The sequence below is a fragment of the Salvia miltiorrhiza genome, chromosome 1, assembly GCF_028751815.1.
Source record: "Salvia miltiorrhiza cultivar Shanhuang (shh) chromosome 1, IMPLAD_Smil_shh, whole genome shotgun sequence".
NCBI lineage: Eukaryota > Viridiplantae > Streptophyta > Magnoliopsida > Lamiales > Lamiaceae > Salvia > Salvia miltiorrhiza.
In genome coordinates, this window is record NC_080387.1 from 6,942,919 (window position 1) to 6,952,620 (window position 9,702).

Here is a 9,702-nt window from a genome sequence, read left to right on the forward strand (position 1 = left end):
TGTAAAATGAGCGTTCATGCGGTCATTTCTTATGATTATCTCTAAGGGGGAAAGTATTGTTTGAACTTTGATGTCTAGTGAGGCGCACCATAAAACAAGATTTTTTTTGTATATATGTTTTCGTTGCTTCCCACCAAAGAACAAGATGTTAAAATCAAGTTTTGTTTTTTGATTGATGTATAATAATCAAGTATGAAAAAGATAATATAATAAAATAATATAACGTTGATCAATAAATTGTTTCACACCTTCGATGTGACTGTCCTTAAATGAAAACGCGTTTCCTGACACATCTTTTCATTCTTTTCCCATTCTCTTTTTTCTTGCATAGGAGAAAAGTCTTCCAACTAACATATTTGATGGTTTACACCATGATTCAAAATCATTATATTATGTTATACTCCCTTGGTCCCCCACTGCATCTGAGACTTTTTTTTGGACACAAAAATTTAAAAAAGTATATTTATTTATAGGTGAAAAAGTGAAAATGTATTTAAAGGATAAAGTTTTTACCAAAAAATGAAAGAATCTCACTTAGAATGGAACATCTTAAATAAAAAGAGTTTTAGATACAGTAGGACGGAGGGAGTAGAAAAGTGTGGTTTATTTTTTTCCTCCTTCACTCTCACTTATTTTGGCACACTTTCTTTTTAAATTTTTCTTATTTATATTAATATTTTTAAAAATAATATATGATCCCTATCTTTTTACACACATTAAATAAGAGGTTTCTATCACTTTACACTCTTAACGTTTTATTCTTAATCTCCGTACCCAAAGTAAATGTGTCAACATAAGTGGGACGGATGAAATATTATTTTGATTTGTCTATAAAAATTATACTTTTATTTTGATATACACCTCTTTATATTTTTAAACTCGTTCATACATAATACTCCCTGTAATACCCCGTTTCCTCGAGCTAAGTTTAGAATAATTTTGAACTTAGATTTAAGATGATTCACGCCGGATAAAGAAAAAGAATTTATTTTAATTCCAACAAAAATGATTTACAAAAAGCTTTTGTAAATTTAGTTATTAAATTTACGTGCGTTGCATATTTATTTAATTTAGCATTCAAGCATTTTCACGAGCTTTTAATTAGCAAACCCTGAAGAATTTCTACAGTTTCGACAATTTTATCCTGAGGGATTTTATTTGTCCAATCAGCCCCAAAAGTTAGCTAAAAGCATACATCCCATCAGCCACCCTACAACTCTTACCATCATAGCCTTACCATCAACTTTTTCACCATAGCCTTACCATCAACTTTTTCCCTTCTCTGCGAAGCCATACACTTTGGCAAGATATTTACTTCACCATTTTTCTTTCACTCATTTACCTCACTCTGTCATAAGCAGAATTCAAGTGCAGCAATTCCAGGTTTTCCTACTACTGATCTCTCATCGGATTTATGTTCTTAATTTTCACATCATTCTCTTTTTCTTATTCAAGAATCTGCCCAAGATACCAGAACCCCTAGAAGAAACTCAGACACGATTTTATTTCATCTACACCACACAGCAACAAATCCAGCAACAAATCCAGTGAAAGGTTATATTTTTGACTCATCCGGTTCACGCCAATTTCATCAATTCTTAGCCGAGCAGCAAAGCACAAACACACATCCATAATCTCATCAAGATACATGCATATATATTGTGTATATATTTACATTCAACATGACTGTTGTAAAGAAGAAAGGGAAAAGATTTAAAATTTGAAGCTTTATTTTTGTTCCCTGCTTTCGATCTTGCCGTATTGAGTCGAGAGGGGGGTGGAGAGAGATGGGCGGCTGAGGGTTCAACGGAGGGAGGCAGGGCACGGCGGCGGTGCCGCTGCTGCCCGGCCACGGCTGGAGAGAGAGAGGTGGTCGGGTCGGGGCTGGGTTTTGTCGAGGGCGGGACGGCGGCGGCAGTCTGCTCCATCAACTGCTGTCGGCCGGAGTGAGCAGAGAGTAGAGAGATGAGTGACTGGTCTGGGTTTGGTTGCTCAGAGGGAGGCCAGGGCGCGGCGGCTCTGCTGCTGTCGCTCGGCCACGGACGGAGGGAGAGAAGGGAGGAGGCTGAGGGCGACTGGATTGGGGTCACTAGGGTTCAGGCGCTGCGGCAGCTCATCGCTGTTGTCGTCGCCGGAGATCTGAGGGAGGGGGTCCGAGTCACGGTCGGCGGCAGCTTTTGTTGTTGCAGTCGCCGAGAAGGAAGAAGAGAGAAGGGAGCTGGAGCCTATCGCCGCTTGCTCCGGCGAGCTCCAGCGGCCGTGAAGTTCGAGCAGTCGAAGGGGAGAGGAGCAGTCGAGAGAGGCGAGCAGTCAAGGGACTGAAGTGAGTGTGTGTGCGTTGTGTGCGACTGATGGAGAGAAAGGGGAGAAAAGGTTGAGAGTTGGGCTCCTTATTTGGGCCGATTTTATTTTGTTTCAATTCAGTTGGGCCCTTATTTTATTTAAAGACTTTGGACTGCTTTCAATTAATTAAATTGGGCTGTCTTATGTTTTATTAATTGAACTATTAATTAGTTTAATTAATTATTTTCAAAGACTAGTTTTCATAATAATATTAAATTATTATTATGTGCATATTTTAAGTAAATTACTTATTATATGCTAAGCATGACATGAAATTGCATTTACTTAGCAATAAAAGTATTTATGATGTAATTGGTTTTATTTATAATTCCAATTATTAAAGAACGATGAGTAAGAATATTGTTGGTGTTCTTAACTCAAGAGAAATATTTTCAATTATTTATTCATTAAATTTTGAAAACCCGGCTAAGTGAATCATAGAATGTTAAGCACTTCACCATGACTTAAGATTAGATTCAAGGAGACCTATTAAGAATAGAATTTCTTGTAGGCTTTATGAACCAAGGGGATTAGCGCTGCTTTCCCAAGACGAGTTTATGTGATTATGATCTTCAGGCTTTGCCTATCCAGGTGGGCTTACTTTCCAAATGTATAAAGTATGATTGAGTTATTAAGCTCTAAATGTTTCAATGAAATGCAAATTATTTATTCAATGAAATGCAAACTGTTTATCCAATAAAATGTTTATGTGCACTCTGCTCTGTTTAAGGCTCGCCACAACGAATCAATTGAGGTTCTCTTATGGCCTAACACGTTATTTGAGAATTGTGTACACTCGTTAGCTGACTCGGTGGGTTGATCTCCATCGGGTACTAACTAAGAGGCGTTATAAGGGTGCTTGCTGGATGTGTTCCGAAGCATGTAATGTAAGGGCCTGCCTGGGTAGCGTCCCGAGGTCAATTCAACTTGTCTGAGTTACGTCCTCAGGGCAAGTGCAATGGGAGAAATGGATCCGTCGGTGGCTAGAGGTCCGGGATCACAGCGAGTAACAGAAAGGGAGTGTGACATGTGCGCACAAATGAAAGAAATGTTTTAACATGCTTAGAAGTTCTTTCAATTTAAAACCTTCTAAGTCATGTCAAGTTTAATTGGATAAACTGTCTTTAAGAAAATATGAAATGTTTATGAAAATGCATGCCCACTGAGTACATTAGTACTTAGCCCAAAATTACTTTCAAATGTTTTCAGGTTGGCTGGCCGGTGCTGACGGGACGAAGCTGAGGCTAGAGTTAAATTCCTATGTTAGACTTCCGCTTTAGCAATTACTCATATCAGTCTTTTGTTTTCCCAGCTTAAGATCTTCATGTTAAATTTCAAATGATATACCTGACCGAGCTTAGACTCTTCACTACTAAATTTATGCTAATGAATGTCGGTTGTCAGAAGCATGAAACAAAACTTGTGATCCAAAGGGGCATAGCCCGACTTAATATTTTATTACTCGGCTTTAACAAGGTTTTTCCCTTGTTTATTTCTATGAATTTTTCACACCTCGATTATATTTATTCCTTCAAGAATTGGGGTGTGACAGAATGGTATCAGAGCATGAGTTTTCTTTCATGTTTCTGATAACCATAAGCTTTTTGATGTAGAGTCTAGAATAGTATCTCTAGACTTCTAAGAATGTCAGTAGCCCTCAGCTCGCCGTCACACTGCCGCAACCAAGGTACGATAATAGTTTCAAAAATATACATATATGTATTTCAGATGTTATGAATGTTTCCAAGAAAAAGTGTGCGCTTTCAATGAATGATGCTATGTGAATTGCTTACCGCTTTCCATATGCTATAAGTTATGAATTGCTAATCGCTTTCATATTGTTATTCTGGGTCTCCAACCCATATAACCAGCTAAGTATCGTGTTAGGGACTACCCGAACCCTTAACGATAAGTGTCGTGTTTGGGACTACCCGAACCCATAACGACTCAATGAATGTTATTTCGTGTTTGGGACTACCCGAGCCCTTAACGAATCAATGTATGTATGGTCGAGTTAGATTCCTTGAATCTTTCCGGCACAAGCAAAGTTTTCATGAAAGGGACTTTAAATGTCCATATATGTTAAGGTTTCAAAAGAAACAGAAGTACGTATGTATGAATGAATGAGAAAGCTTTATGTTGTCGTTTTAGGCTAGCTGCCTATACGATTAGAATGATGGGTCCTCTTACAAACCGTTTGAGTACCACCCGAGAATACCTTGGGAATGTTAATCGTGATAGCACCGCTTGATCGATTTAAGTAAGGTTTGGTAAAATAGAAATGTTTAACATAGATATGTTACAACATAGAGGCAATGCCTTAAGACTAAGGATTCACTTGAGCTATTTCAATAGCGGTGAGATTAAGTTTTTCACATAAGAACTTATGTTGCTTATGATTATGATGTTAGTCGTGATAGCTTTGCTAGAACGGCATAAAATGGACTTTCAAGGTATCAATGACTGATGATGAAGTACTTGTCAGTAAGTGTTTTAAGTTAGAAATTTGACCAGAACCTTACATGAATAAGAAGTTGACATGATTGGGGGCGAAGCTCCCATTTGACTGAGTGATTCGTTTTGTTGGGTCTGGCCAGCCCACATGACTAAGATCTCGGTGATTGTCAATTAAGATTTTTGATCTTGAGGTAGAGCATCATCACAATATATAGAGACTCGCGCTATATTGTTGTCACAATAGAATATCCTTTTATTACGATAAGTATAGTAGCGATTAGAATTACTCAGTTTGTCGTTAGTTTTCAACCATTAGAACGATGCACTAAGTATCAAGCTGTCTTTTGGTAATCAAAGCGATTTTTGAAATCCCAAGCGAAGAACTGGAGCAGGTAGTGAGTATGATGAAGTTTTCAACCAGCTGTCAATATGTGGTCCACATGGTGGACAATAATGAGAAATGCGTAAAGGAGTTCGTAAATGAATCGCGTCATGAGATATTCAATTCCCCTAGTGAACCAGGGAGATATTACGAAGGAACAAGCAATGAACAAGGCTCTCACCACTGAGTCACTACAACAAATGGAGAAGGAAAAAGTTCATGCACAAACAAGATATGTACACCACCTCAAGATGGAGGTAAAGAAAAAGGAAATGGAAGGAAAGCAATGGAACTTAACTTAAGGTATAACCCAACACCAAGGCTAGTAGGCTCAAGCTAAGAGAGTGAATGCTTTGGCTAAAGTGCCAGAAGCTACAGCAAGAATAAAGTTGGAACGCCACCACAATGGAAACTTAGAAACCCCCATTAAATAACCATTTGGAAATGAGAAAATGAGTTTACATGGCAGAAGGAGTGCCATTAATCCTCGAAGTGAAAGTTACGAAGACGATGAGAAAAGATTGATGTTAGAATTCCCTGGTCAATCTAAGAAGGTGACTTAGGACGAAGGAAACAATTAAGGAAGTTCAACAGATTTGAGAATACAAAGATATTTTTTTTTTCCAACGAATTACCAAATTTTCACCAGACCTAGTTTCATGCAACATAGTATGTCACTATGGGGAGCACTAATTCAAGATGTCAAAGAAAATATGATACACTAAGGATGTGTATTGATTATAAGAAGTTGAAGCAAGCTCATAAGAATAGATATCCCCTTCCGAGGATAGACGCCCTGTTAAATCAGTTGAGAGGAGCCGGTGTGTTTTCCAAGATTGACCTAAGATCTGGTTACCACCAACTCAGGATGAAAAGAGAAGACATCCCAAAAACAGCGTTTCGAACGCGTTATGGACTTTACGAGTTTACAGCGATGCCCTTCGATTTAACGAATGCCCCAGCAGTTTTCATGGACCTGATGAACAGAGTTTTCCATCAGTATCTCGATAGTTTTGTCTTAGTGTTTATCGACGACATCCTCGTATACTCTAAGACCGAAGAACAACATGAAGAACACTTACGCATCGTACTCAAAACCCTGCTCAATGAGAAATGGTTTACCAAATTCAACAAGTGTGAATTTTGGTTAAAGGAAGTTATGTTTCTCGGTCACATAGTGTCGACTGAAGGAATCAAAGTAGACCCCGCCAAGGTCGAAGCAGTCAAGGAATGGAAGGCACCATCAAATGTCAATGAGATCAGAAGTTTTCTCGGTCCAGCAGGTTACAATATAAGGTTCATCGAAAGATTCTCGAAATTGGCTAGGCCAATGACTCAGCTTTTAAGAAAAGGGACTAAGTATGTTTGGTCCGAAGCTTGTAAACAAAGTTTTAAGTAGCTCAAGACTAGACTGGCTACTGCACCAGTGTTAGCAATACCAGGGGAGAATGAGAAATTTGTGGATGTATACAATACGTATTACATCTCGCAATTAAGAAAGCATGTGATTAAGCAAGACAAAGCAGTCCTAGCCAGGACCAAAGTTATAAAGAGAAATCAGTTCAGATACTTGATCGCAAGGTTCAAGTTTTACGAGACAATGATTTTGTTCTCGTCATGAAGTGGAACCATCCCAGGATGGAAAAGGCCACAAAAGAGATGAATGAAACGAACGACTAGTATCACAAGCTAGAATACCAGATATGCAATTCCGAGGACGAAATTTTTTTTAAGGAGGGAGGGATGTAATACCCCGTTTCCTCGAGCTAAGTTTAGAATAATTTTGAACTTAGATTTAAGATGATTCACGCCGGATAAAGAAAAAGAATTTATTTTAATTCCAACAAAAATGATTTACAAAAAGCTTTTGTAAATTTAGTTATTAAATTTACGTGCGTTGCATATTTATTTAATTTAGCATTCAAGCATTTTCACGAGCTTTTAATTAGCAAACCCTGAAGAATTTCTACAGTTTCGACAATTTTATCCTGAGGGATTTTATTTGTCCAATCAGCCCCAAAAGTTAGCTAAAAGCATACATCCCATCAGCCACCCTACAACTCTTACCATCATAGCCTTACCATCAACTTTTTCACCATAGCCTTACCATCAACTTTTTCCCTTCTCTGCGAAGCCATACACTTTGGCAAGATATTTACTTCACCATTTTTCTTTCACTCATTTACCTCACTCTGTCATAAGCAGAATTCAAGTGCAGCAATTCCAGGTTTTCCTACTACTGATCTCTCATCGGATTTATGTTCTTAATTTTCACATCATTCTCTTTTTCTTATTCAAGAATCTGCCCAAGATACCAGAACCCCTAGAAGAAACTCAGACACGATTTTATTTCATCTACACCACACAGCAACAAATCCAGCAACAAATCCAGTGAAAGGTTATATTTTTGACTCATCCGGTTCACGCCAATTTCATCAATTCTTAGCCGAGCAGCAAAGCACAAACACACATCCATAATCTCATCAAGATACATGCATATATATTGTGTATATATTTACATTCAACATGACTGTTGTAAAGAAGAAAGGGAAAAGATTTAAAATTTGAAGCTTTATTTTTGTTCCCTGCTTTCGATCTTGCCGTATTGAGTCGAGAGGGGGGTGGAGAGAGATGGGCGGCTGAGGGTTCAACGGAGGGAGGCAGGGCACGGCGGCGGTGCCGCTGCTGCCCGGCCACGGCTGGAGAGAGAGAGGTGGTCGGGTCGGGGCTGGGTTTTGTCGAGGGCGGGACGGCGGCGGCAGTCTGCTCCATCAACTGCTGTCGGCCGGAGTGAGCAGAGAGTAGAGAGATGAGTGACTGGTCTGGGTTTGGTTGCTCAGAGGGAGGCCAGGGCGCGGCGGCTCTGCTGCTGTCGCTCGGCCACGGACGGAGGGAGAGAAGGGAGGAGGCTGAGGGCGACTGGATTGGGGTCACTAGGGTTCAGGCGCTGCGGCAGCTCATCGCTGTTGTCGTCGCCGGAGATCTGAGGGAGGGGGTCCGAGTCACGGTCGGCGGCAGCTTTTGTTGTTGCAGTCGCCGAGAAGGAAGAAGAGAGAAGGGAGCTGGAGCCTGTCGCCGCTTGCTCCGGCGAGCTCCAGCGGCCGTGAAGTTCGAGCAGTCGAAGGGGAGAGGAGCAGTCGAGAGAGGCGAGCAGTCAAGGGACTGAAGTGAGTGTGTGTGCGTTGTGTGCGACTGATGGAGAGAAAGGGGAGAAAAGGTTGAGAGTTGGGCTTGAGAGTTGGGCTCCTTATTTGGGCCGATTTTATTTTGTTTCAATTCAGTTGGGCCCTTATTTTATTTAAAGACTTTGGACTGCTTTCAATTAATTAAATTGGGCTGTCTTATGTTTTATTAATTGAACTATTAATTAGTTTAATTAATTATTTTCAAAGACTAGTTTTCATAATAATATTAAATTATTATTATGTGCATATTTTAAGTAAATTACTTATTATATGCTAAGCATGACATGAAATTGCATTTACTTTGCAATAAAAGTATTTATGATGTAATTGGTTTTATTTATAATTCCAATTATTAAAGAACGATGAGTAAGAATATTGTTGGTGTTCTTAACTCAAGAGAAATATTTTCAATTATTTATTCATTAAATTTTGAAAACCCGGCTAAGTGAATCATAGAATGTTAAGCACTTCACCATGACTTAAGATTAGATTCAAGGAGACCTATTAAGAATAGAATTTCTTGTAGGCTTTATGAACCAAGGGGATTAGCGTTGCTTTCCCAAGACGAGTTTATGTAATTATGATCTTCAGGCTTTGCCTATCCAGGTGGGCTTACTTTCCAAATGTATAAAGTATGATTGAGTTATTAAGCTCTAAATGTTTCAATGAAATGCAAATTATTTATTCAATGAAATGCAAACTGTTTATCCAATAAAATGTTTATGTGCACTCTGCTCTGTTTAAGGCTCGCCACAACGAATCAATTGAGGTTCTCTTATGGCCTAACACGTTATTTGAGAATTGTGTACACTCGTTAGCTGACTCGGTGGGTTGATCTCCATCGGGTACTAACTAAGAGGCGTTATAAGGGTGCTTGCTGGATGTGTTCCGAAGCATGTAATGTAAGGGCCTGCCTGGGTAGCGTCCCGAAGTCAATTCAACTTGTCTGAGTTACGTCCTCAGGGCAAGTGCAATGGGAGAAATGGATCCGTCGGTGGCTAGAGGTCCGGGATCACAGCGAGTAACAGAAAGGGAGTGTGACATGTGCGCACAAATGAAAGAAATGTTTTAACATGCTTAGAAGTTCTTTCAATTTAAAACATTCTAAGTCATGTCAAGTTTAATTGGATAAACTGTCTTTAAGAAAATATGAAATGTTTATGAAAATGCATGCCCACTGAGTACATTAGTACTTAGCCCAAAATTACTTTCAAATGTTTTCAGGTTGGCTGGCCGGTGCTGACGGGACGAAGCTGAGGCTAGAGTTAAATTCCTATGTTAGACTTCCGCTATAGCAATTACTCATATCAGTCTTTTGTTTTCCCAACTTAAGAT

General features: G+C 39.3%; 1 long non-coding RNA gene across 1 annotated transcript; it reads left to right on the forward strand.

The window, feature by feature from the left end:
- Positions 1-2,773: 2,773 nt before the first annotated feature.
- LOC131016466 (uncharacterized) lies at positions 2,774-3,841 on the forward strand. Its single transcript, XR_009099016.1, has 2 exons — positions 2,774-2,934; positions 3,553-3,841. It is a non-coding gene; the product is annotated as an uncharacterized LOC131016466 (long non-coding RNA).
- Positions 3,842-9,702: the final 5,861 nt, after the last annotated feature.